The sequence below is a fragment of the Hylobates moloch genome, unplaced genomic scaffold (assembly GCF_009828535.3).
Source record: "Hylobates moloch isolate HMO894 unplaced genomic scaffold, HMol_V3 SCAFFOLD_2, whole genome shotgun sequence".
Taxonomy (NCBI): Eukaryota; Metazoa; Chordata; class Mammalia; order Primates; family Hylobatidae; genus Hylobates; species Hylobates moloch.
The window spans coordinates 79,272,760-79,299,548 of NW_026652277.1; the positions used below are offsets into that span (position 1 = coordinate 79,272,760).

Here is a 26,789-nt window from a genome sequence, read left to right on the forward strand (position 1 = left end):
AGTAAAATTAATTTTAATAATTGATTTAACCCAATGTATCTTAAATATTATTATTTAAACATGTAACTAATATAAAACTTAATTCTGTAAGATTTTGCTGTTTTTGTACTTAGTCTTTGAGCTCCAGTTTCTATTTTACACTAACAGTAATTGAATTTTCACTTTTTACATTGCTTTTGGTTTAAAATTTAAACTTAATTAAGATTGAGCAAAATCAAAAAACTCTAGTTCTGCAGCTACATTAGCCACACTTCAAGTGCTCAGTAGCCATGTGTCTGGTGGCTACCATACTGGACAGAGTTCTGAAGCATCAGTCAGAGAAAGAGCTCTATGACTGGGGAACGTAATGTTATTCTGTTGAATAGCAAATGTAGTCTTACCTAGGAATTACTGGAAACATGACAAGCAGGAGCATTAGGATATCTGGTACCTGTGTGTACTTTGTACTTGGTAGCGAAATGGTATCTTTTGTTTAAAAAGTAAGGACTGAAAAGAGAAGCACATAGAGATGGAATGCAGGATCATTGGAAAGCGCTTTAAAAGTGGTAGCCAATATTGTGAGCTTGTTAGCCTTAGATTAACAATATGAATGTAAGATCTTTGAAGTCACAGAATAGGACTGATATATACTAGGTATTTAGTAAGTGCTTCTATCCTTTACTTCTTTCCTTATATGCATTGTAGTAGCCATACAGTACTTCATCAGTCAAAGGAAAAAATCGAGTCTTTATAGATGATTAATGGTTGTGACTCAGGATATGTTCTCATACACAGACAACCTTTAGAGGATGGTTGGAGAAAAGAGGAATTTCTTTCATACTCCATGGAAATGATTACTGGTTAATAATAAGCAGTAAATACACCAGGCGTATTAGTGTTGCATGTATTTGGGAAAGAAAGTGCAGTTGAAATTGGGTATTGGATTTATTTGCCACTATAATAGAAGGGTTAGGGGGGCAGGTGGTGTGGAAGCAAGTGAAATTTCTCAAAAAAACATGCAATGGCCAGTGGAATATTTCTGAGCATGGCTGGTCCCCTGCTGCTTTGTCCCTGGAGAGCAGAGCTTTTGTCCCAGCCTGAGTCTTCTCAGGATGGCCTGTCTGTGGTTTCTCCCTCTGCCACATGGTTTTAGACGCAATCCAGGATTTCCAGGAAGGCACTATGCCAAGGTTTCTAAGCTGAAAGACAAGATAGCAACTTTTGATGGAAATATGTCTGGCCTGTGTGATGCAGTGATTTAATTAATTATGTTCAAAGTACTAAACTACCATCAGCTGTAATAGTTACAGGAACTGAGGCTCCATGAAGAACATTGAAGTAATGGAAATCCAATAAAAAGTAACACTGAGTTGGCTTAGATAAGGGGAAAAAGGGAGATATCAAAGAGGAGGCTGGACTTCTTGTCTGTGTAGTTGACTCATTATAAACTTCAAGAAAAATCTGCTGGGCCCCAATACCATCTTTCATCCTGAAGTGAAAATAGGTTGTATAGGAAAGATTATCACTGTGGCTTGTAGAGACTATGATCTGTTTCTGCTGTTACTGAGTTTATAAAAAGAAAAAAACGCTTTTCCCAAAGTGATCATTTATGGGGCCTCCACATTGGGATGATTCTGTTCGTTCTGGAAGCACTTTAACCGAAAATGTCCTACCAAGAGGAGTGTGACTTTTGACATTGCATTAAATACAATATCTCATGAAGATTATATCATATTTAAGTTATTTTTAAATTCCTTTTGCTGCTGGCATATTTGGGTAGGCATTTGCAAATGCCATTAAGCATCTATGACTAGAAATGAGGGAAGAGAAAGAACTGAGTTTTCTCATTCTCCTTCTTACTGGTTTAGCTCACTTCTTTTCCCATATCCCTCCCTACATCTGATCTGAGGTTGTGAGTTGAGTAAGGCCTTGAATGAGGGCTCCGACACATGTGCCACTATGGGCTTTGGGGGAAGGGATGGGGGCAGGAGAGAGAGTTTTAAAGGATCAAATGCTTAATAATGGTTTGTATGTGCCAAGTAAAATTCTAAAAATATCTTATATATTAACACATTTGCTCCTAACAACAAGCCTCTGTAATATATGCTATTATTATCACCCCATCTTATAGACATGAACACTGAGTAATAAAGAGAGATTAAATAATGTGACCAAAGTCACTCAGCCTGTAAGCGTCAAAGTCAAGATTTGCACCCAAGGATCCTGGCTCCAGGGTCCATGCTTTTCAGCACTCTGCTGTCCCACCTCCTGTGCTATGTTATGGAACTTCAGGGTTTCCAAAGCATCTTATAAATGTTTTCCAAAGCATCTCAGTAGTAGAAGCTCATGAAACTGGTGGGCTACAAGGCTGGGATTCAGTCCCAGGTGTTCTCTGTCCAGGATCCTCTCTACTGTATGTCACACACATGGCAGTTTCACAATAATATTTGTTAAATAAATGAATATTCTAGAGAGGACAGGGAAAAAGTGCTTTTAAACACTGTGATATTGTGATACTGAGAATCATACTGGGGTACTGGGAATGGATATTCTTAATTCTCAGTTGTAGAACATAATTTCCTCACCCCCTCACCACGCATACACAGACACACACACACACACACACACATACACACAGATGTACACACACACACAGATGTACACACACATACACATCCTATTTTGTTTCCAACTGGCATATTATCCAAAACCAACTAACTGTTCAGTGTCAAGTTCTTGCACAAATGCATCCTTTGAGAGTTTCTTGCTGAGAAAGAATAAGTGTAAATTTTAAGAATTAGTGCAAGGTATTTCTTATTTTATACTCTTTGTGGGGATTGCCTGCCCAGACTCTAGCACAAACCTACAGAGCTAGCAGAGTAGACAGAGAATGACTGCCCAAGAGTGTCCCTCAGAGTCCCCAGCTGAGTGAGGCCCTTCACAGTGACCGAGGACAAAACGTGAGGCAAAACACATGAGCTCTTGAACACGGCCTATTTCTTTCCCCGCAGCTCTGTAAAATCAAAGTTGGAGGCACCACAGGAGCTCTTTTAAAATGTCCTGGCCAGCTTGCTGCAGCCCAGATGTTGTTCCAGTCATTTTGCTGCAAGCTCCAATAATCGCATGACTTGAGCTGCTTCTCTGCAGACCCGCTAGCCTCCATTGGCGCTGCTCCTGTAGATGTTACAGATGCCACAACTCATTTCTTTGAAGTCAGTGTGTTTTTTTAAAAAACACCGCTTTCAACAGATTTGGCCCAACTTCTCATTATATAAGCTGATCTTCTGGAACATCTGTCACTGTTGTGGCTTCGGCCTGCATCCTCTACTGAAGTATAATAAATTCACATTAATAAATAATGAGACAGTGGTGAGTTTAACGTACATATTATGAGGCATTGAGGCTAAAATGGCAGACTTTCATCTTTCAGAAAGACCGAAAGCATAGATTAAGCAAACAAGGGAAACACAGCTAGGTTCCAGATGACAACCTCCAACTATTGCTGGCTTAAAAAAATTATTATGTACCTCGCATAATTGACTGTCTCTTAATAATACAAATTGACACAAGATTAATGGGAATGGCTGGGGCTTCATAGCTGGAGACATATTTACACAGCATAATTTCCATTCTATACCCTCTTGGTTCCCATTTCTCCAAATGCCCTCTTCTGTCCAGAGAAAGTATTTTCTTAGCAGAAATAACCATTGCAATTCAGTCTTATGTTGACCTCTACCATAAAGAATAATGTCATAGTGGTAATATGCACTTAGGTAACACCAACCTATCTCATTGCATGGTGTGATCTCATTGGCCACAGTCTCATTGTTACTGTGAATGTTTAATTGTTCATTATTCTTCTGTGGGGTCATACTGCGTACCTGCTATGTGAGTACCTTTAGGCATATGCTAGTGAATGCCCTTTGTGAAAACAGAAAAAGAAGCAGAATCTGGTGACTCTCTAGTGTGAAGTTCAATGCTTTTGAAATTCAAATATATTTCCATTTGTTCATGGCCAAAGATAACCTAAAATCAAGGCTAACACATGTAGCAAAAAAAATAGTAAATGGGTTGTGGTTCAATCCTTTGTTCTTTGGCACACACACACATGCACATACACACAAGTTTGCATACTCTTAACCTGTACTTGTGTGCCCAGCCTCCGCCTGTCTTTTGTATCATAAAAGCTCTCTGAAGCCAAGGACAGCATCTGGCTGGTTTAGCCTGTATAGCTCCAAGTTTGTGTCATGCAGTGGATGCCTAGTAAATATTTAATGACAAAGGAAACACTGCTGTAAGTGAGGATGACTATTATTACTATTTAGCAATGAATGAATGGAAGGAGAGAGATGAATTGCCTGATGCCAACACAGCAAGTCAGTTGCAAAGTATACTTTGGAAGGCTGAGATCTTGGACTGTGCCTGGGCTTTTTCAGATTTGGGCATAGAACACTTTTTTGTTGGCTTAGAAGCTTGCTAAAATTAAAGCAAAGAACACAGACCTCTGGGAGTTTACACTTTAAAAGCAAAGATAGTGTGGAAGCCAAAACTAAGAGTATCAAAAAGTGAGAAGACCAGCTGAAATCAGCAGACACTGGTAACAAAGAGGAAGAAAGATAGGAAGTTTCTCTGTTGGTGCAAAGCCCAGAAGTGACTTCTCCTTGGTTCCTTTAAGGAATACTTCCACCATAGCTCAATATGGTTATGATAAAACTTCATTTTATTTTACAGCCAACAGTTCAGCATTATGTACCAGTCACAGTTCTTAGACATAAAGAATGTGACTCACTACAGGCTTACAGGCTAGATCACAAAGATAATTTATTACTCCCATCCATACTCACTTCTAGACTTGACCTATCTTAAAGTAATTGACATACTTGCATGTCGATATAGTGCAAGTACAGCAAGTATACCTATCATACTTTCATTTATTTCCAACTTTAATGCAAATTCTCATGTAGAGACTTTTTTATCATTTTTAAATCGAATTATACCTTTTTTTCTTTTTTTATCATACTTTAAGTTTTAGGGTACATGTGCGCAACGTGCAGGTTAGTTACATATGTATACATGTGCCATGTTGATGTGCTGCACCCATTAACTCGTCATTTAACATTAGGTATATCTCCTTATGCTATCCCTCTCCCCTCCCCCCACCCCACAACGGGCCCTGGTGTGTGATGTTCCCCTTCCTGTGTCCACGTGCTCTCATTGTTCAATTCCCACCTATGAGTGAGAACATGTGGTCTTTGGTTTTTTGGCTTTGAGACAGTTTGCTGAGAATGATGGTTTCCAGCTTCATCCATGTCTCTACAAATGACATGAACTCATCATTCTTTATGGCTGCATAGTATTCCATGGTGTATATGTGCCACATTTTCTTAATCCAGTCTATCATTGTTGGACATTTGGATTGGTTCCAAGTCTTTGCTATTGTGAATCGTGCCGCAATGAACATACGAGTGCATGTGTCTTTATAGCAACATGATTTATAATCCTTTGGGTATATACCCAGTAATGGGATGGCTGGGTCAAATGCTGTTTCTAGTTCCAGATCCCTGAGGAATTGCCACCCTGTCTTCCACAATGGTTGAACTAGTTTACAGTCCTACCAACAGTGTAAAAGTGTTCCTATTTCTCCACATCCTCTCCAGCACCTGTTGTTTCCTGACTTTTTAATGATTGCCATTCTAACTGGTGTGAGATGGTATCTCATTGTGGTTTTGATTTGCATTTCTCTGATGGCCAGTGATAATGAACATTTTTTCATGTGTCTTTTGGCTGCATAAATGTCTTCTTTTGAGAAGTGCCTGTTCTTATCCTTTGCCCACTTTTTGATGGGGTTGTTTGTTTTTTTCTTGTAAATTTGAGTTCATTGTAGATTCTGGATATCAGTCCTTTGTCAGATAAGTAGATTGCAAAAATTTTCTCCCATTCTGTAGATTGCCTGTTCACTCTGATGGTAGTTTCTTTTGCTGTGCAGAAGCTCCTTAGTTTAATTAGATCCCATCTGTCAATTTTGGCTTTTGTTGCCATTGCTTTCGGTGTTTTAAACATGAAGTCCTTGCCCATGCCTATGTCCTGAATGGTATTGCTTAGGTTTTCTTCTAGGGTTTTCGTGGTTTTAGGTCTAACATTTAAGTCTTTAATCCATCTTGAATTAATTTCTGTATAAGGCGTAAGGAAGGGATCCAGTTTCAGCTTTCTACATATGGCTAGCCAGTTTTCCCAGCACCATTTATTAAATAGGGAATCCTTTCCCCATTTCCTGTTTTTGTCAGGTTTGTCAAAGATCAGATAGTTGTAGATATGCGGCGATATTCCTGAGGGCTCTCTTCTGTTCCATTGGTCTATATCTCTGTTGTGGTACCAGTACCATGCTGTTTTGGTTACTGTAGCCTTGTAGTATAGTTTGAAGTCAGGTAGCATGATGCCTCCAGGTTTGTTCTTTTGGTTCAGGATTGACTTGGCAATGTGGGCTCTTTTTTGGTTCCATATGAACTTTAAAGTAGTTTTTTTCCAGTTCTGTGAAGAAAGTCATTGGTAGCTTGATGGGGATGGCATTGAATCTATAAATTACCTTGGGCAGTATGGCCATTTTCATGATATTGATTCCTCCTACCCATGAGCCTGGAATGTTCTTCCTTTTGTTTGTATCCTCTTTTCTTTCATTGAGCAGTGGTTTGTAGTTCTCCTTGAAGAGATCCTTCACATCTCTTCTAAGCTTGATTCCTAGGTATTTTATTCTCTTTGAAGCAATTGTGAATGGGAGTTCACTCATGATTTGGCTCTCTGTTTGTCTGTTATTGGTGTATAGGAATGCTTGTGATTTTTGCAGATTGATTTTGTATCCTGAGACTTTGCTGAAGTTGTTTATCAGCTTAAGGAGATTTTGGGCTGAGACGATGGGGTTTTCTAGATAAACAATCATGTCATCTGCAAACAGGGACGATTTGACTTCCTCTTTTCCTAATTGAATACCCTTTATTTCCTTCTCCTGCCTGATTTCCCTGGCCAGAATTTCCAACACTATGTTGAATAGGAGTGGTGAGAGAGGGCATCCCTCTCTTGTGCCCATTTTCAAAGGGAATGCTTCCAGTTTTTGCCCATTCAGTATGATATTGGCTGTGGGTTTGTCATAGATAACTCTTATTATTTTGAGATACGTCCCATCAATACCTAATTTATTGAGAGTTTTTAGCATGAAGTGTTGTTGAATTTTGTCAAAGGCCTTTTCTGCATCTATTGAGATAATCATATGGTTTTTGTCTTTGGTTCTGTTTATATGCTGGATTAAGTTTATTGATTTGCGTATGTTGAGCCAGGCTTGCATCCCAGGGATGAAGCCCACTTGATCATGGTGGATAAGCTTTTTGATGTGGTGCTGGATTTGGTTTGCCAGTATTTTATTGAGGATTTTTGCATCGACGTTCTTCAGGGATATTGGCCCAAAATTCTCTTTTTTTGTTGTGTCTCTGCCAGGCTTTGGTGTCAGGATGATGCTGGCCTCATAAAATGAGTTAGGGAGGATTCCCTCTTTTTCTATTGATTGGAATAGTTTCGGAAGGAATGGCACCAGCTCCTCCTTGTACCTCTGGTAGAATTCGGCTGTGAATCCATCTGGTCCTGGACCTCTTTTGGTTGGTAAGCTATTAATTATTGCCTCAATTTCAGAGCCCGTTATTGGTCTATTCAGAGATTCAACTTCTTCCTGCTTTATTCTTGGAAGGGTGTATGTGTCAAGGAATTTATCCATTTCTTCTAGATTTTCTAGTTTATTTGCATAGAGGTGTTTATAATATTCTCTGATGGTAGTTTGTATTTCTGTGGGATTGGTGGTGATATCCCCTTTATCATTTTTTATTACATCTATTAGATTCTTCTCTGTTTTCTTCCTTATTAGTCTTGCTAGCGGTCTATGAATTTTGTTGATCTTTTCAAAAAACCAGCTCCTTGATTCATTGATTTTTTGAAGGGTTTTTTTGTGTCTCTATTTCCTTCAGTTCTGCTCTGATCTTAGTTATAGCTTGCCTTCCACTAGCTTTTGAATGTGTTTGCTCTTGCTTCTCTATTCTTTTAATTGTGATGTTAGGGTGTCAATTTTAGATCTTTCCTGCTTTCTCTTGTGGGCATTTAGTGCTATAAATTTCCCTCTACACACTGCTTTGAATGTGTCCCAGAGATTCTGGTATGTGTGTCTTTGTTCTCATTGGTTTCAAAGAACATCTTTGTTTCTGCCTTCATTTAGCTATGTACCCAGTAGTCATTCAGGAGCAGGTTGTTCAGTTTCCATGTAGTTGAGTGGTTTTGAGTGAGTTTCTTAATCCTGAGTTCTAGTTTGATTGCACTGTGGTCTGAGAGACAGTTTGTTATAATTTCTATTCTTTTATATTTGCTGAGGAGTGCTTTACTTCCAACTATGTGGTAAATTTTGGAATAAGTGCGGTGTGCTGCTGAGAAGAATGTATATTCTGTTGATTTGGGGTGGAGAGTTCTGTCGATGTCTATTAGGTCTGCTTTGTGCAGAGCTGAGTTCAATTCCTGGATATCCTTGTTAACTTTCTGTCTCATCGATCTATCTAATGTTGATAGTGGGGTGTTAAAGTCTCCCATTATTATTTTGTGGGAGTCTAAGTCTCTTTCTAGGTCTCTAAGGACTTGCTTTATGAATCTGGGTGCTCATGTATTGGTTGCATATATATTTAGGATAGTTAGCTCTTCTTGTTGAATTGATCCCTTTACCATTATGTAATGGCCTTCTTTGTCTCTTTTGATCTTTGTTAGTTTAAAGTCTTTTTTATCAGAGACTAGGATTGCAACCACTGCCTTTTTTTGTTTTCCATTTGCTTGGTAGATCTTCCTCCATCCCTTTATTTTGAGTCTATGTGTGTCTCTGCACATGAGATGGGTTTCCTGAATACAGCACGCTGATGTGTCTTGACTCTTTATCCAATTTGCCAGTCTGTATCTTTTAGTTGGAGCATTTAGCCCATTTACATTTAAAGTTAATATTGTTATGTGTGAATTCGATCCTGTCATTATGATGTTAGCTGGTTATTTTGCTCGTTAGTTGATGCAGTTTCTTCCTAGCCTCGATGGTCTTTACAATTTGGCATTTTTTGCAGTGGCTGGTACCAGTTGTTCCTTTCCATGTTTTGTGCTTCCTTCAGGAGCTCCTGTAAGTCAGGCCTGGTGGTGACAAAATCTCTCAGCATTTGCTTGTCTGTAAAGGATTTTATTTCTCCTTCACTTATGAAGCTTAGTTTGGCTGGATATGAAATTCTGGGTTGAAAATTCTTTTCTTTAAGAATGTTGAATATTGGTCCCCACTCTCTTCTGGCTTGTAGGGTTTCTGCCGAGAGATCAGTTGTTAGTCTGATGGGCTTCCCTTTGTGAGTAATCTGACCTTTCTCTCTGGCTGCTCTTAACATTTTTTCCTTCATTTCAACTTTGGTGAATCTGACAATTATGTGTCTTGGAGTTGCTCTTCTCGAGGAGTATCTTTGTGGCATTCCCTGTATTTCCTGAATCCGAATGTTGGCCTGCCTTGCTAGATTGGGGAAGTTCTCCTGGATAATATCCTGCAGAGTGTTTTCCAACTTGGTCCCATTCTCTCTGTCACTTTGAGGTACACCAATCAGACATAGATTTGGTCTTTTCACATAGTCCCATATTTCTTGGAGGCTTTGTTCATTTCTTTTTATTCTTTTTTCTCTGAACTTCTCTTCTCACTTCATTTCATTCATTTGATCTTCCATCACTGATATTATTTCTTCCAGTTGATCGCATCTGCTACTGAGGCTTCTGCATTCGTCACATAGCTCTCGTGCCTTGGTTTTCAGCTCCATCAGGTCATTTAAGGACTTCTCTGCATTGGTTATTCTAGTTATCCATTCATCTAATTTTTTTTCGAAGCTTTTAACTTCTTTGCCATTGGTTCGAATTTCCTCCTGTAGGTCGGAGTAATTTGATTGTCTGAAGCCTTCTTCTCTCAACATGTCAAAGTCATTCTCCATCCAGCTTTCTTCCCTTGCTGGTGAGGAGTTGCATTCCTTTGGAGGAGGAGAGGCGCTCTGATTTTTAGAGTTTCCAGTTTTTCTGCTGTTTTTTCCCCATCTTTGTGGTTTTATCTACCTTTGGTCTTTGATGATGGTGACGTACAGATGGGGTTTTGGTGTGGATGTCCTTTCTTTTTGTTAGTTTTCCTTCTAACTGTCAGGACCCTCAGCTGCAAGTCTGTTGGAGTTTGCTAGAGGTCCACTCCAGACCCCGTTTTCCTGGGTATCACCAGTGGAGGCTGCAGAACAGCGGATATTGGTGAGCAGCAAATGTTGCTGCCTGATCGTTCCTCTGGAAGTTTTGTCTCAGAGGAGTACCCAGCTGTGTGAGGTGTCAGTCTGCCCCTACTAGGGGGTTCGTCCTGGTTAGGCTACTCGGGGGTCAGGGACCCACTTGAGGAGGCAGTCTGTCCATTCTCAGATCTCCAGCTGCGTGCTGGGCACTCTCTTCAAAGCTGTCAGACAGGGACATTTAAGTCTGCAGAGGATTCTGCTGCCTTTTGTTTGGCTATGGCTTGTCCCCAGAGGTGGCGTCTACAGAGGCAGGCAGGCCTCCTTGAGCTGTGGTGGGCTCCACCCAGTTCGAGGTTCCTGGCTGCTTTGTTTACCTACTCAAACCTTGGCAATGGCGGGTGCCCCTCTCCCAGCCTCGCTGCCACCTTGCAGTTTGATCTCAGACTGCTGTGCTAGCAATGAGTGAGGCTCCGTGGGTGTAGGACCCTCTGAGCCAGGCACGGGATATAATCTTCTGGTGTGCCATTTGCTAAGATCATTGGAAAAGTTCAGTATTAGGGTGGGAGTGACCCAATTTTCCAGGTGCCGTCTGTCACCCCTTTCTTTGACTAGGAAAGGGAATTCCCTGACCCCTTGCGCTTCCCAGATGAGGAGATGCCTCATCCTGCTTTGGCTCAGACTCGGTGTGCTGCACCCACTGTCCTGCACCCACTTTCCAACACTCCCCAGCAAGATGAATCCGGTACCTCAGTTGGAAATACAGAAATCACCTGTCTTCTGCATCACTCACGCTGGGAGCTGTAGACTGGAGCTGTTCCTATTCGGCCATCTTGGCTCCACCTTTTTTTTTTTTTTTTTGACAGAGTCTCACACTATTGCCTAGGCTGGAGTGTGATGACACAATCTCAGGTCACTGCAACCTCCATTTCCAAGATTCAAGCAATTCTCCTGCCTCAGCCTCCCTAGTAGCTGGGATTACATGGGTCCACCATCATGCCTGGGTAATTTTTGTATTATTATTTTTTTTTTAGTAGAGATGTGGCTTCACCATATTGGCCAGGCTGGTCTCGAACTCCTGAGTTCAGGTGATCTGACCGCCTCAGCCTCCCAAAGTGTTGGGATTACAGGCATGAGCCACCATGTCTGGCCAAGAGACTGATTTATTTTAATCATGATCCATTCCCTTCAGGCTATGAGGCTGTGTAAATATTTTGTAATTTTTGCTTGATTCAGCACAAAAATATCAGCCACCATAATGTGCCTGTGCTCAAGCTGTTTGCTAAAATATTGGATAATTTTGGTATTTATTATTATCCTGGGACTAAGATCTTTTAATTCAAAAGAATAGTTGAGTTGTCAGTGTTATAATAACTGATTCATTATATCACATTCTGTTTGTTAGCAGTTCATGACTTGGTCTCAGAACTCAGAAATGAGAGCAAAAGAATTATAAAAGTATTTATATATGGATGTAATAATTTGGGATATTTTATATCCCATCTGCCTAGAGTTGACTTGTTATAACAAAAGCCTGTGTAAATTCATAGGCTACTATGTAGAGCTTAGCCCTGCACAGCAGATGTATTTCTATAATTTCTGTTACCAAAATGTCTTGTAACCTCCTTCCACTACTGGCTTTGGGCTTTTGGGTACATGTTGGAGTTTGTTTACCCAATAACCATTCTCCCTTTCTTCCTTACTATCAGAACCTCAGTTTTCTTTGGGGAATTATTTGTTCCCAGAGTTCCTTGCAGCTATTTGTTAACTACATGAACACTTCAGGCCAATAAGATATAAATTGGTGTGTTTTAGGGATTTGTTGAAAAATGTTTGCTTTTCTAGTACAGAGTCTACCTTTTACTTCTTATTCCTCTCCTGTTTTATTCTTGTCACTTAAATTATAAATATAATTCCAGAAGTGGGAGAGCTATTTTGTGAGCATTCAAATCAAGGCATAGTAAATATAAGTTTAAAATTGAAGCTTTGAGTCAAGTGGCAGAGGGCCTTGTATATGAGGCTATTAACTCAGAACTTTTCCAGTGGGCCAGGCAGAGCCACTGACAGGTTTTGAGCATAAAACTGGCAAGAGTAGAGTGAAGTGCAGGGTCAGTAATAGGGAAAGAAGATTCTTTACAGAATTGGAGATGGGAGGCATGGACATGAGGAGGCTGGACTGTAATTAAAAGACTCTAAAATAGGATACTCACTCATATTACAATTTACTTCTGAATCGGTAACTCAGTAATCAAAGTTTGGTCGAGGTCAGCATGATGTAAAATTAAATGATAAAAAATGTGCAATGTGTATTTTAGGTAGATAAACAATTTAGCTAAATAGCTAGTATATATGAAGGTCCTATTCTTCTTTTCCACTTTCCCTGTTCCCCACCATTCCTCTCCCTCCTCCCTCCTCCCTCACTTCTTTCTCTCTCTTTTTCCACCATCCCTATTTGTAGCTTTATTCTAATCCAGGAATGGCAGACTTTGAGGGAAATTTAGAGATTTCATTGTGTGTGTGTGTGTGTGTGTGTGTGTGTTTGTGTGTTAGCCATCTAGCTAGGGTAAAATCATTGGAAAGGGTACATTGAAGATCAACTCACCAATCCATGGGTAATATTGATTTATGTTAAAGAATTCATCAGCTTCAACTTGCAGTTCCCAAATCCCTCTTTGTTAGATGTGTGGTATTAGGTGCCTCATTGTTACAAAGAGTCGTAACATCATGACCACACAGTGACAGAGGTGTGGCAACCTAACTGGTTCTATTTGGTCCAGAGTAAGTTTTTAAATTAAAATAGCCTAGATGTGCATAAATTAACCTGAACAGTACTTCCTGCTCTCATCCTTTTTTCTCCAGATTAAGGAGTATCACTGTTGTTTATTTGTTTGTTTGCTTTGTGCCTGCTGCATATTTGAAAGGCATTCAGCTCCTTCATGGTGAGTATTTAGTTTTTTGCTATTTGGGAGGTAGGCTTGGAAAGTGAGAATGTTGCTGTTGCCCTTTCTGTGGACAGTCAGAAACAAACAAACCAAGAAAATCTATAGGCTCCTAACAGATGGGTTTTAAAAAGTAGGTCATATTTTGAGCCCACCAACTTTGATGACATCCCTATAACAGAAACTGGATTCCTAAGTGTCAGGACAATATAAATGAGGTTCTAAAATGGCCTCTGGATCTGTTATAGCTTCCAAGTACAGCTGGGAAAAAAATTGTAGAGGGAAGTCTCTAAGGATTTGGGAAAGTAAAAACCACTCCGGGAAGCCCTGAATTCATTGCTCTGTCTTGCTTTTTCCCTGATAGAAGATATTTGGATTGATTCAGTCTTGGGAATTAAGGAATTCAGATGATGTGGAGATTTGGGGGGAAAAAAAGGGGGTGTGTGAGTGTGTGTGTGTGTGTGTGTGCGTGCCAAGGGAAGAATCAATTTTCCTCCTTTTCAATAAGAAAATTAAAGCATGGAGGCTAAAGTCCAACTACGCTGCTTCTTCACTTTAAGATAATCTGTTTCTGGCACCTGAAAGGCTAGAAGGGCAAGATGTGAAATCTGCGAGGAAGAAAGAGACCCCATCTTCCACCTGGTCTAGGATGTGTATACCAGGGGCGCTTTAGGTAATAGAATTATGTACAGATCAAGTTAAAGAGCATGAAGCTCAGAGGAAGAGGGTTATAGGTTTATGAGAACTCACAGGACTAAGATAAAGTGCCCTTGCGTATTTTCCACTCTGGAGAGGGGAAATAAAATACCTTCTTAGATCCAAATATCTGTGGTTTCTCAGGCTTCATGCCTCATTGCTGAGTGAGAACAATTGGAAACCAGGAGGTACATTTATACATCAACACGATTTTGCCTCCAATGGAATGAAGGATGAAATGGCCTCCCCAGATTACCCCTTGTTGATTGCTTGGCATCCCAAATGCTAGTCCATCAGAAATGTTTCCCAAGCTTAACTCCCCCAAATACTGTTGAACTAGGGATACTTTTTCATTACTTTTTGTCTTGTCTAAAGACTGCTTGCTCTTCCTCTCTCCCTCATGATCTATGTCTGAGATCCAAAAATATTTCTTCTTTTATGTCTTCCTCATTTTGACTATAAATTTTGGCCAAGACAGAAATTCTGCAACACAGGCTGTTACTAGGCATTTTTCAGACTTGTTGCCTATGTGCTGATTTTTGTACTATTATTTTCCAAAATTGATTATTCAATAAAGTAAGTCTACAACTTATGAATTTGTGTTGTCATCCGTAGCCTTCTCTTTCCAATCAACCTGATGGATATCAAGTATTTTATACTGGTTGAGGATAGAAGGGGACAAGACAATATAATGAAAGTAATTACAGTGATTGTATTCAGTCAAATGCAAATTTAGTACATGTATGTATATATACATATATACACACACACATATATATTTACATACACACCATACCTCAGTGGTATTTGAATACACTGAAAATGTTCCTATCTCTACCCTGACTCTTTCTCTTTCCTTTCACACAAAACTATTGTGAGGCAGAGCTTTATCCAGAATGCAGAAGCTGTTGTCCAACTGAGTGGGAATAGAGCCATTCATCTTGAAAATCTTGAAGCATATCTGCAATTATGTTAATTGCTATTGCACTATGAACAACGAAACTACTACTTATGCCAAAAAAAAAGTTGACAAGAGGAGGTTAGCAACAAACGCACATGCCCAGCATATAGACAGCTGCTGGGCAGACTCAAACCATAGCACATGTCTTATGACTTTATGAAGAGAAATAATTTAAACTAAGGGTGTGAGGGTTGGATGCTCCAACTCATTTCCCATTGGGGTAAACAAGGTGCTATTTACCATGCAATCAGATGGGACTTATTCTAAAATACCTCTGTGGGAAGAATTAACAATACATAAGATATGTGATTTCACCCTGACTTTCAACGGAGATACTGACTTTGTCTTTAACTTCCTACGGATTCTCCAAGCTTTTCTATTCTAGGAGTAAAGAAGCCCCTAGAAGAGAAGGAAAATTGAGGAAAGTTGATAGTACACAGAACTTTAATTCTCCTGAGCTTTGACTTTCTTACCTATGTGGAATATCGTGCTTTTCAGCCGACATTCTGAAATAGTTCTTTTGGTTCTATAGGCACATAAAAAATCATTTGGTTATTTTATGGCCTTCTTATTAGAAGAACTTTGTGCCAAATTTGCAAGTCCAGGTCCTTATACATTTCAACTGTGAAACCTTGGGCAGTTTCATAACTCCTCTAAGCCTCAGTTTCCTTATCTGTAAAAAGAGGATAATAGTAGTACCTACTTCATAGAGATTTCGTAAGGTCAAATCGTCTCATAAATGTAAAGCACCTATAATGGTGCCTGGCACATAATCAGCACTTATATGGCTTATATAGCACAACGTCACCACGTTAAGTATACACACTGACCAGCGGGATTTCTATTAAAAAGTTTGGGTGGCATCAGACATAAAAAATGACAATGAAGTTCTCTAGGCTATTTGGTAGAGTTAGGGGGCAAAGTTGCCATTATATCAAGTATACAGTATATAGTATGGAAACTATTGTATTTAAAATCATTGTTTCTTCATTATAAAAGAACATTATAAAATATTCATTTGCACTCAATTTTTATTTGGGCCTTTAAAATATGGAGTGCACTTAAAATACTATCTAGGATAGTTTATATCCTAAAGATAATTATCAAACAAGGAAAGTGAAGATAAGACACATTGTTAGAAATCTTTCTTGCGTGTCCCATCCCATGGTCGTATTTTCTTGGTGTCCAGCAGGAGTATTATAGAATAAAAATGCACAGAACAATCTGACAGGCAGCTCCTTTACCACCCCTCATCCTTTCCCACTGACTCTATTTGGGAATCCCCAGGAAAGATGACATGCCCATGAGATCTCAGCAGATCTGTCTCACTACTTTACTTACTAGTCTGCTCCCTACTATATACCATCAAAATAGAAAACTAATGAATCCAAAAAACCATTGGCTACTGCATCCTACATGGATTTGAATCTGCCTGTTCTGTCATTTTTGCTAACATTAGCACACAATCTAAGATTGCTCTAGTTTTTATTTCAAAATTGATTGGACCACCTTATTTATTTTTGTAATAGGATCAATGATAATGAAATTTAGTCTCTTTTGCTCAATGATTTGGACATTTCAATCTAGAAAGGATTACAAACCTTTTAAAGAAATACACCAGACGTCATCATTAGCCATGCTTGTTAAGATGTTGACATCAAATATAGGATCTTTGTGGAATCAGAAATGTAAATCTATCAATTTTGGATGCAATAGACAATATTTGTAGGGCCCTATTTATTATGTTCAACTTTTAATAGCTTTTAATAGAATGTGTAAATTGTTTCATGAAGTAGATCAATAGAATCAGCATGAATAAAGGCTGATATTCAATTCAATAAATATTTATTGAAGTATATTGTGGGAAAATTACAGCCTCTGCTCTCTCTTCCCTCAAAAAAAGCATTTGTTTAAGAAAACTGAGTGATAAAAGAATTAAGGAAGATCTGGCAAAACAAGTGAAATCTGATAAATCCTAGGTTTCAGAATTCATTTTGATCTCTTTTAGGATTTGACAAGTCATCCTTAGATTCATCTCACCAAGTCCCAGTAGGTGGAAAATTTGACATATTTTTGTAATATATAATTAGGTGGAATGTGATTCCAGGGAGGGCAAACTGAATGAAGTAGAAACAACATTTTTTTCCTTGAGTGCTCTCTTTTGTAAAAACTGTGAGCTATGCAATCATGGTTTTAGATTTCATGATCATCATTTTTGCAACAGACCAAAGAGCTTTTATACATAAGCAATTATCTAGTATTAACAGATGAACCCAATTTAAAAAAACCATAAACAGTTATGTACAAAACATATACCTACTTGCTTACAAAGGCAGAAGCTAGCATACTTTACTTAGACTGAAATGTATTAATATTATTCTAGTTGCTCTTCATCCATTACTTTAATCACATTAAGTGAATAATAAATATGAGGCATTCTGCTGTCTACTAGGGATAAAGGTAAGTGGTTACTACCTCCAAGAAATTGACAGTTTAGTAGTCTAGGATACAAGTACAGAAATAAAAGTTTGGAGAGGCTATACAAAAACACATGTAGGATCTAGTGGGCTCACAACGGAATAAGTGATAATTAGGTTAAAAACAATTTTGTTGAAAATAAATCAAACTAGTTTGATTCTTGTCATCATTTATCATTTCACAATGCATATATATATATATAAATAAAAACATCAAGTTGTGCAACTTAAATATATGCAATTTCTATTTGTCAATTATATCTCTATAAACCTGGAAAAAAGTCTTGTTAACATAAAAAAATCGAGTGGATATTTAGTGAAATAATAAATTGATCAGAAATAAACATTCTCGATTATTGCTTTTCAATATAATGTGGGTAGTTTTGTTGCACATGAGAGCAATATCAAAAATTTATTATTAGTATTTAGGCATTTTTTTAATATTTCCAAGAATTAGAAATAATTAAAAAAAAGAAGAAGAAATTACCTAGGAGCAAGGAGGGAGTCAGTCTTACATCCAATTGGGGTAAGTAGGGGCATAAGTAGGACATGGTCATCAGAGGCCTCTTAGAAATGATGTTTAAGTTGAATTTTAAAACACAGCTGAGCACCCTTATGTTTGGTTCAGGGCAGCCAGTAGCCTCAAGTGGGGCTGGGCTGAGCATGGGTGGCTGCGATCAAGGCTGCAGAGGTGAGGGAATGGGGCCAGAGCAATAGGAGAGTGGAGCAGCTGGGTGTCAGAGCAGTAGGGGGTGTACCAGATCCTGCAGGTAGGCTGGAGGGATGAATTCTGATAACTTTGAGGCTGTGTTACTATAGAAACACTGTTATGAAGATAGTAAGCACTGGAAATATTAGTGGCAGGAAGTTGAACTTGGGTCTTTGGTTAAACTCTTCTGGAAGACTGAAGTAGATCTGGGTTATAAGTGCCCACTGATCACCAGCAGGGGCAGAAGAAAACTTTCTCTGGAGGAATGTGTCCCCAAGCTAAGGCTGTAGGACTTTCACAGAAAAATATCAAGCCATGAGTTCATATACAGAAATTACTAAATACACTGGAAAGTAGGCCATGTGAAGGACAGTCAATAGCAAGAATAAACAATACATTTGAACCTCTATGAACTGCTAAGTTAGAAACATTTAACAAAATAAAGGATGCAATTAAAAGATGAGCAAACAACAAAAGACAAGTAAATACGGTAATTAAACAAGTTGAACTTCTAGAAATAAACAATTGTAAGTGTTGTAATTCAAAACAACTTAATGGATGGGTAAAAATAATAGAGTAAACAAAATTAAAGAAAGTTCGTGAGCTGAAAAAATAATCTGAAAAATCTATCTAGAATGTTGCAGAGATGATGAAATGTGATATCAATGTTGAAAGATATAGAAGATAAAAATAGAAGGTCTTACCTATGTTCAATAAGAGTTTGAAAAAAGATTTGAGAGAATGGAGGAGAGGCAAAATATAACAAAGTAGCAAGTATTAATTTTCCAAAACTGATAAAAATCATGACAACACATTTTCAAAGAGAACAACACAGCTCCAGCAGGATAAAGAAAAAGAAATCCATCTTAAAAGCATCACAGTACATTTTCAGAATATTAAGACAAGGAGAAAATACAGAAAGTAGCCAGAGAGAAAGGGTAGATCACCTACACAGGAACAACAATTATAATGACAGCAGTGTTCTCCACAGTGAAAAACAGAAGCCAGAGGACTGTGGAATAATGTTTTTAAAATGCTGATAGAAACAACAGGTGCTGGAGAGGATGTGGAGAAATAGGAACACTTTTACACTGTTGGTGGGACTGTAAACTAGTTCAACCATTGTGGAAGTCAGTGTGGCGATTCCTCAGGGATCTAGAACTAGAAATACCATTTGACCCAGCCATCCCATTACTGGGTATATACCCAAAGGACTATAAATCATGCTGCTATAAAGACACATGCACACGTATGTTTATTGCGGCACTATTCACAATAGCAAAGACTTGGAACCAACCCAAATGTCCAACAACAATAGACTGGATTAAGAAAATGTGGCACATATACACCATGGAATACTATGCAGCCATAAAAAATGATGAGTTCGTGTCCTTTGTAGGGACATGGATGAAACTGGAAAACATCATTCTCAGTAAACTATCGCAAGAACAAAAAACCAAACACCGCATGTTCTCACTCATAGGTGGGAATTGAACAATGAGAAGTCATGGACACAGGAAGGGGAACATCACATTCCGGGTACTGTTGTGGGGTGGGGGGTGGGGGGGGCGGGGACAGCATTAGGAGATATACCTAATGCTAAATGACGAGCTAATGGGTGCAGGAAATCAACATGGCACATGGATACATATGTAACAAACCTGCACATTGTGCACATGTACCCTAAAACCTAAAGTATAATAATAAAAAAATAAAAAATAAAAAAAATAAAATGCTGATAGATAACTGTCAGCCTGTACTCCTGTTCTCTTCCTCCCACTAAAAACAAAACACAAAAACATCTTTGAAGAATGAGGGCAAAATACAGTCTTTTACAGATACAAGATAATTTACAGAAATTCAAGAGAATTTACTACCAAAGAATCCACTCTACAGGAAGTCATGAAAGCTACATTTCAAGAAAAAGGAGACTGATCTCAGAAGGATGGTCTAGATACAAAAACAGTGAGAATGTAAATGATAAACAGAAATGTAAACATTGTGTAAAGTAAAATAACACCATATATTTTATGGTGTTACAAAATACATAGAACTAAAATATTGGACAAGTACTTTGTAATTTCAGTGGAGGAAAACTAGTTATTTTAAGGTCTGTATCATTCACAAGGGGTTCAAGACATTTTTTAAATTTTAGACTTTGTTAAGTTAAATACGCATAATACAATTTCAAACAGAACGATTAAAAAATAGAAATAGAGCCAGTAGTGAGCTGGTAAATGTATAACAATTGGCTCTCTGAAGACAAAGCCCTAATTTGTGGCATTTGCCAATTTCCATGGTGTAAATACTCCCACCGTGAATGATTTCAAGCTACCAACATGAAGTCACTGAACTTCATATTGAGCAAAGGAACAGAAGTGAAAGGAAAGGAATCGGAAAGGATACCTAGAAGGACATACCAGTGAGATCAAAGGAAAACTAAGAGAGTGTTGTATTTTGAAAGCTAAGTTAATAAAGTGTTTCAAGGAGGGAGGGAGTGATCATATTAATGAAGAATATTAGTACTCACTAAATATCCATGTTTATTTCATTGATATGAACCTCCTTATGTTAGGCTGGTGTTATGTGACTAGATTCTGGCTAATGGGGTGGATATCATAGTCCTTCCTGACCTTAATTAATTAGAAGGAACCAAGGGCCAACCTACTGAAATAGAAGATTCCCCTGAGGCTAGCAAAGTCATATAAGACTCCGACAGATATCTTATGATGTCTACTGTGTCCTGGGCACAGTGCTACTCCCAAGGAATAAAACAGTGAGTAAAACAGGAATTTTGAAATGATTGTGTAGCAGTTATACTCTATTTCAACTCTTTTCAAGTCACAAGGCCATGTAGCTCAGTTCTATAAACAACTACTTTAACAGTGGCATATTCCCAAAGGAGCATTCTTTATGGGTACCAGAGTATAGCAATACATGTATGTCCCCTCTCTTATTCCTTCTGTACATCAAGCAAACATAGCCCTAGGCACTGAAACATAGCCCCAGGCTTCTCTAGAAACTAATTTCTTCAGTGTTGAAGGCCATTGATCTCTACTGCTTTTTTGTTTTCTATAGTCAGTCACATTGTACTTCAGTGCTGGCAGTGTGGCTAGGTCCTGTATCAGGTGAGATAAAAACACAAATACACTTGCACATTAATACATGAACATAAATGTACACAAAATCTCAATGGCCTCAAGTCACATAAAAATAGATTCATATTCATTAATGTAGTGTATGAGGTCCGGAATGGACCCACCCAGAGTGTAGGCTTATCAGAATGGTGTCTGTATAGCTTACTAAATTCCACATGAGTAGAGCTAGAGGAAATCTGAGAGATCATTTAATCCAGTGTTTATCAAACATTTTTCTAGACACAATACATAGAACTATATTTTAAGACACACACATGCACACACAAAAACAGAAACACAAACACACACACACACACACACCTAATTGAAACAAAAGTCTCAGGAAAGAATATACCATGCAGAAGAGGACTCCAGTCTGCTGGCTGGGTCAGAGCCCAGCTGAGGCAGGCAGGGGATATGATATAAGAAAGAACCAGCACCCTTTCTCATCAGGCACCCCTACACCCACACTAGGTCTCTCCTGATGAATTGAGGTGGACAGTGACCTCACAGTGCACTTAAAAGGCAGGACAACTGACAACATCCTATACAATGGACTGTGGAGCTGTGTCTGGGTGGCACTGTCTACAGCTTGTACCACCTGGGCTGGGTTTTCTTCTAGAAGAAGTGAGATCAAGAAGCCTGGTAGACCTGGGGAAGTTGTAAAAACATCAATGAATGCTGGCTTCTGTGAACACCAATAAAAAAAAATGAAGCAGTGTGATATTTTCTATCTTGTCCTGTCCTAAGCTATCTTATCGTATGTTCCATCCCATCCCATCCCATCCCATCCCATCCCATCCCATCCCCTACCTTATCCCTTATCTTATCCTCTTTCCTTTCCAAGCACTGCCTGTTGCAACTGACTAAATTGACTTTATGTCCCACAAATGGCTCCAACTCACAGTGTGAAAATACTGTTTTAGACCAACCCCCTAATTTAATGGAAAGAAAAACTGAAGCTTAGCGACAACAAATAGTTTTTCAAGGTCACAGTTATTGCAGAGCTAGGACCAGTGCCCAGGTACCCCGGTCCAGAGGGTTTTGTTCTTATTGGAGGGCTATCTGCACCTCTCTTTGAATCTCTTAGAATAGGGAGATAAGGAGAAGAAGGAAACATAAATTGATGGCTATGCCCTGCCTTCTCCTTTCTGCTTATCCCTGGTCAGGGTTGTCAGAGAATTCAGGCCCTTCAGAGCCAGCTGAGATGTGCTGAATGCTAAGTGATTCCTCATCTGATTCCTTGCTCCGAATACAGGGACTTGAAGACAGGCTACATTTTTCCTAAGCGAGACAATTTGGTCTCAAGGGAAGCCAAACTGTAGCACAGAATGGGAGGTGAGTTTGCCCTTGCCCTTTCATTTATCTTCCTTTAATCAAACAGACTAAACGTTTTCATTGGAAAGAGAAGATTGTTATCCTTGGCTTTCTTGTGTCTCCAGCAGTATTTTTCTTAGGAATGTGTTAATAGCTGTAAAAATTTTAACACGTCTTCAAGTGCCTCTCATGTTAGGAGATTCTTCTCAGTTGTGGGAAAAGTTGTTGTCAGATTGCCCGGTATTTAAGTGAAATCAAAATGTTTCTGACAGGTTGATTATGCTCTTTCTTCAAATGCCCTGTCTTTTCAGAGTATGAAGCCAGAAGCTTCAGAGGGAGAGATATTTTTCTTGCCAATCCCGATTCCTTCAGTCCTCAATCACTCCCCAGAAAGTTAGGCTCACAAGACGGTTAACTTCAGGAAAAGTTAGGAAAAGATTTGGGTGTTTTCAGTTTCAAGATAGTGTGGTGTTTGGCCCTTTTGTAAAGAGCTTATTTGCTCTGGTCACCAAACTTCTTTACCTTTATGTTTTGTTTAAAGAAACAAGAACATTTAAGTAACAAATACGGAGTGTGTTACGTAGAAGGCAGTTCCAGAAGAAGTTGAGAGCCAAATGTGCAAATATAGGAGGGAGATTCCTAAAAATTGCTATTAAAAGTTTTTTGTTACCCCAAAATTTATTATTTAATGGAGCTAAAAGATAGAAGAAAGGAGGAACATGAATTCCTCTAAGATTACATATTCCTGAGTGTTATACTGAAAGAGAAAATTGGCTCTGAAAGTGGGATACCTTTGCTTTGAGAGAACAGTCAAGCAAAGCCCTTCGTCCCCTGTCTGCCTTGCTGAGTTTTTGCTATGACGTTTCCTGTTCGAGTGTCCACATGCTTCCCTTCTAACACCTCGCCTTTCTTTCTTGTTCTAGAGAGAGAGCAACAATAGGATGGAATGCATAAAGTCCTTCCCCAGAGCAAGCTTCTCCCACTTATTGAAAGGCTTTATTTTTATATAGCCTCTGGAAGCCAGACAAAGTATCACTTAGAAAGTGAGCTTCACAGGGCAGCTCTGGAGAGATCTGAGGGCTGTGTTCAGAAGTTCAGAAAGAACAAAGTTTATGCTTTAGGCCGCTAGACCATAAGCTCTTTGAGTTCAATTTTTATCTTCATTGTATTTCAAGAACTGTGCAAGTATCTGGTACCTGGAATACGCTCAATAAATGTTTGAATAAAGATTAAAAACCCTGAATGGATTGATATGGATCTGAATCTTTTTTATATCTCCAGCTCTGTTCTTAATGGATGGCTGTTCCTGGAGCTGTTTAAATAGAGAGCTTGGAAAGTGGATTTCATTTTCTAAGTCAGGAAGCGGGTTACACATAGAGATGGACATCAGTGCTTTCTATTTCAAGACCAAAGGTAAGTTCAAAGAAAGAAAATCACCTCTGAATCAAGTGTTTATATTCTAATCAAGAGGTGAAGTTCTGTGCATGGGATCTTGGTTCATTCGGTATCCCTGAGTGATACAGAAACAAACAAAAGTTAATGTATATTTTAAAAAGACTTTCATGCATCCACTAGTTTCCTTACAACCTGCCTCCAGAGCCTATTACAGCAACTTCTGTGGCCTTGGGCAGTCCAGGAAATAGTTTTAATTTGCTGAGGCCCTAAATTATAGACTATGCATTTCAACTGTTTTGAACTAGTCAGCAAAGTAATAGTTTTCAACAGGTTTTAAAGGAGGCATTTCAATTCACAGGTGAGAGTGTTTTAGATTATGTTGTTGCAAAATAAAATGAGATTTAGGTTTTTCTTCTCCTGAGGAGTGGTGTAATTGAGCAGCATCCAAGAAAAGTGAATAGTGCTCATTCTGTATTAAATTGCTCATCAGAACACGTAATTTTTTCTTTTACTTTTAAAATTTTTTTGGCAACTATCAGTTGTAGCAGGTACTCAAACTGGCCCAATAAATTATCAGGACTTTAGCAGTCAGGAGTAAACAAATGATCTCCATGAGATATATATTAGGGTAAATTATTCTCTCAAGAGCCGGAATCCTGTTATAAATATATATGGTACTGACATGTATTAGTACATATGGTGCTGATAATAAATCAAGGTGCTAATAAATGTACAACCAGAGCAAATATTAACTAGATTGTGATACTTTAAATCCAATAATTAAATGTTATGTGCTAGATACTTCAGTTTCATCTGAGCCCTTTCCCACATCAGTGTATAGTATACAAGTATTTTAAAACTTGCTGCCACCGAAATTCATCTTTATGTTCCATCATCTCATATTTTTTAGTGCCTAATAAGTGTTTGTTAAATATATGAATGGAGATCTGTGTTTTCTTCAGTTATATATTTGAGGTTTGCTCCTCTTAAAACTATTCCTGCAATTCCAGGCATTTCCACCAGGGGAACAAAAGAGCTGCTGTAGTTTGGCTAACCCTGGAGGAGTATAACTAAGAAGGGAAGTAATGGTAACACGTTATTATTTTTTGAAAGAATCCAGCCACTCATCAACATATTCCTACAGATTAGATATGTTGGTATGTAAGAGGTGAAATAAGCACAAAAAGGTCTATGTTAAGATTTTTAAAAATAATATTTGAACATAATATGTTAACTCTTACTCAACTAGTGTAATAACCACTAACTTTTATTCTGCTTTTCTCCTTTTCCTCTCAAGATACTTAACAAAACAAGCCCTAGCTCTAGTTTATCTTCAAACAGATTATTCTTAGATTATTCACAGGTCGCTTTTAGCTTTAAAATTAAAATTCCTCCAGCAATTATCCCCTGTTGAGTTACAAGATCTGTTGCTTCCCAATTACTTATTTAAGGATGTTTCCCATGGATGCTGATTTCCCTACTCAGCCTCTGCTTTCAGACTTTCTACTCATCTCTATTAATTCCCTCCAAAAGGAAGTACAACGTGTTTTTTTTAAATAATGTTCTAAACTTTCAAGATATTATTAAAAGTGATAGCCTTTGTTAAGCTCAGGAACTATGTCTTCTTAATATAATTTAAAGGGAAAAATCTCTGAATAAACATTATTTTTTCAATGCATAATTCCCAAAGTGATATCATGAAAGAGCTTTAGTAGATCTTCTAGAACTATCTACTTGCTGTTTTGTTGTAGATTATCCAAATCAGTTTTGGACTGAATAAATAAGAAGGTTTTACTTTCTAGTTTCTATATCAGGCATTAGTCATAATATTATTTTGTTCTATAATAAGCCAAGTAAAAAAGGCTTTTCCCATGGGTCCCAGCTTCAGTTAGTCGCAATATTTCTGAAACTTCGTTTAAAATTTTTGTTTAAAGTGCCTACAATGTCTCAGGTGCTACATTAACATTAAATTCTGGAAATACAGTGATAAACAGGAAGACAAATTTCAGGCTCCCATGGAACTTGAATCTAGTGGAAATTAAGTAATAGAAAAATGGGAATAATATCAACCTCACAGTTAAGTTTTAAGGATTAAAGTGACATAATCTATATGATATTGCTTTGAAAACTGTAACATTAAATATTAGATATTATATTAACTTGCATGATTTTTAAAAGAATCTAATGATGAAAAGAAATGTGTGTATATGTGTTCTATACTTATTTTAAAGATGAAACGGATCCTTAGAGAGGCGTTATGATCTGCCCCAGGCTACACTACTTGAAGTGGTACCACTGGGTTTGAGCTTAGGTTTTCCAACACCTGCATTCAGGCTTTCTCACATTCTCTGAACATTTAGGACTCTGTAGCCTATTCTATCAATCTTTACTGGTTAATTAAACGTGCATATATTTCATTCTTATTTATGTACATGTGCTGCACATGCTTTGTTGTTTTGGCAAAGCAGTCTGCTTCCAGACGCTGCATCTTCTAGAAGCAAGCTGGGTACTGTCCATGCTCATTGGCTCTTTGTTTTATAATTTGTCAAGTGGATATGATAGATTTATAGTCCAAATTGGGTTCATGTAGTAAAAATAAATTGCTGTTCTCTATGTTTCAAAATATTCAGAGCATGGTTGGAGTGCCTACTGTATACAAAACTCTGGGTTAGGTGATTTTGGAGGGGGGTACAAAACAATATTTTTTTTCTTTTCTTATTGTATTTACTAGGACTTCTTTTGTTTCTGTGTTTTACAGTAAATAACAGATATCCTTATATTGTTCTTGACTTTAATGACAATATTTCTAAAATACTCCTGTTACTCATGTTGTTTGATACACTGCTTTGGATAGATTGCCTTTGTCATGTTAAGGACATTCCCATCT

General features: G+C 38.2%; 1 long non-coding RNA gene across 2 annotated transcripts; it reads right to left on the reverse strand.

The window, feature by feature from the left end:
* Positions 1–911: 911 nt before the first annotated feature.
* LOC116468428 (uncharacterized) lies at positions 912–21,653 on the reverse strand. Of its 2 annotated transcripts, none has more exons than XR_004248055.1 (3): positions 21,546–21,653; positions 15,341–15,540; positions 912–1,178 (listed from the first exon to the last, which is right to left on the reverse strand). It is a non-coding gene; the product is annotated as an uncharacterized LOC116468428 (long non-coding RNA). The 2 variants fall into 2 exon arrangements; XR_004248053.1 differs by having other exon boundaries at positions 21,512–21,653.
* Positions 21,654–26,789: the final 5,136 nt, after the last annotated feature.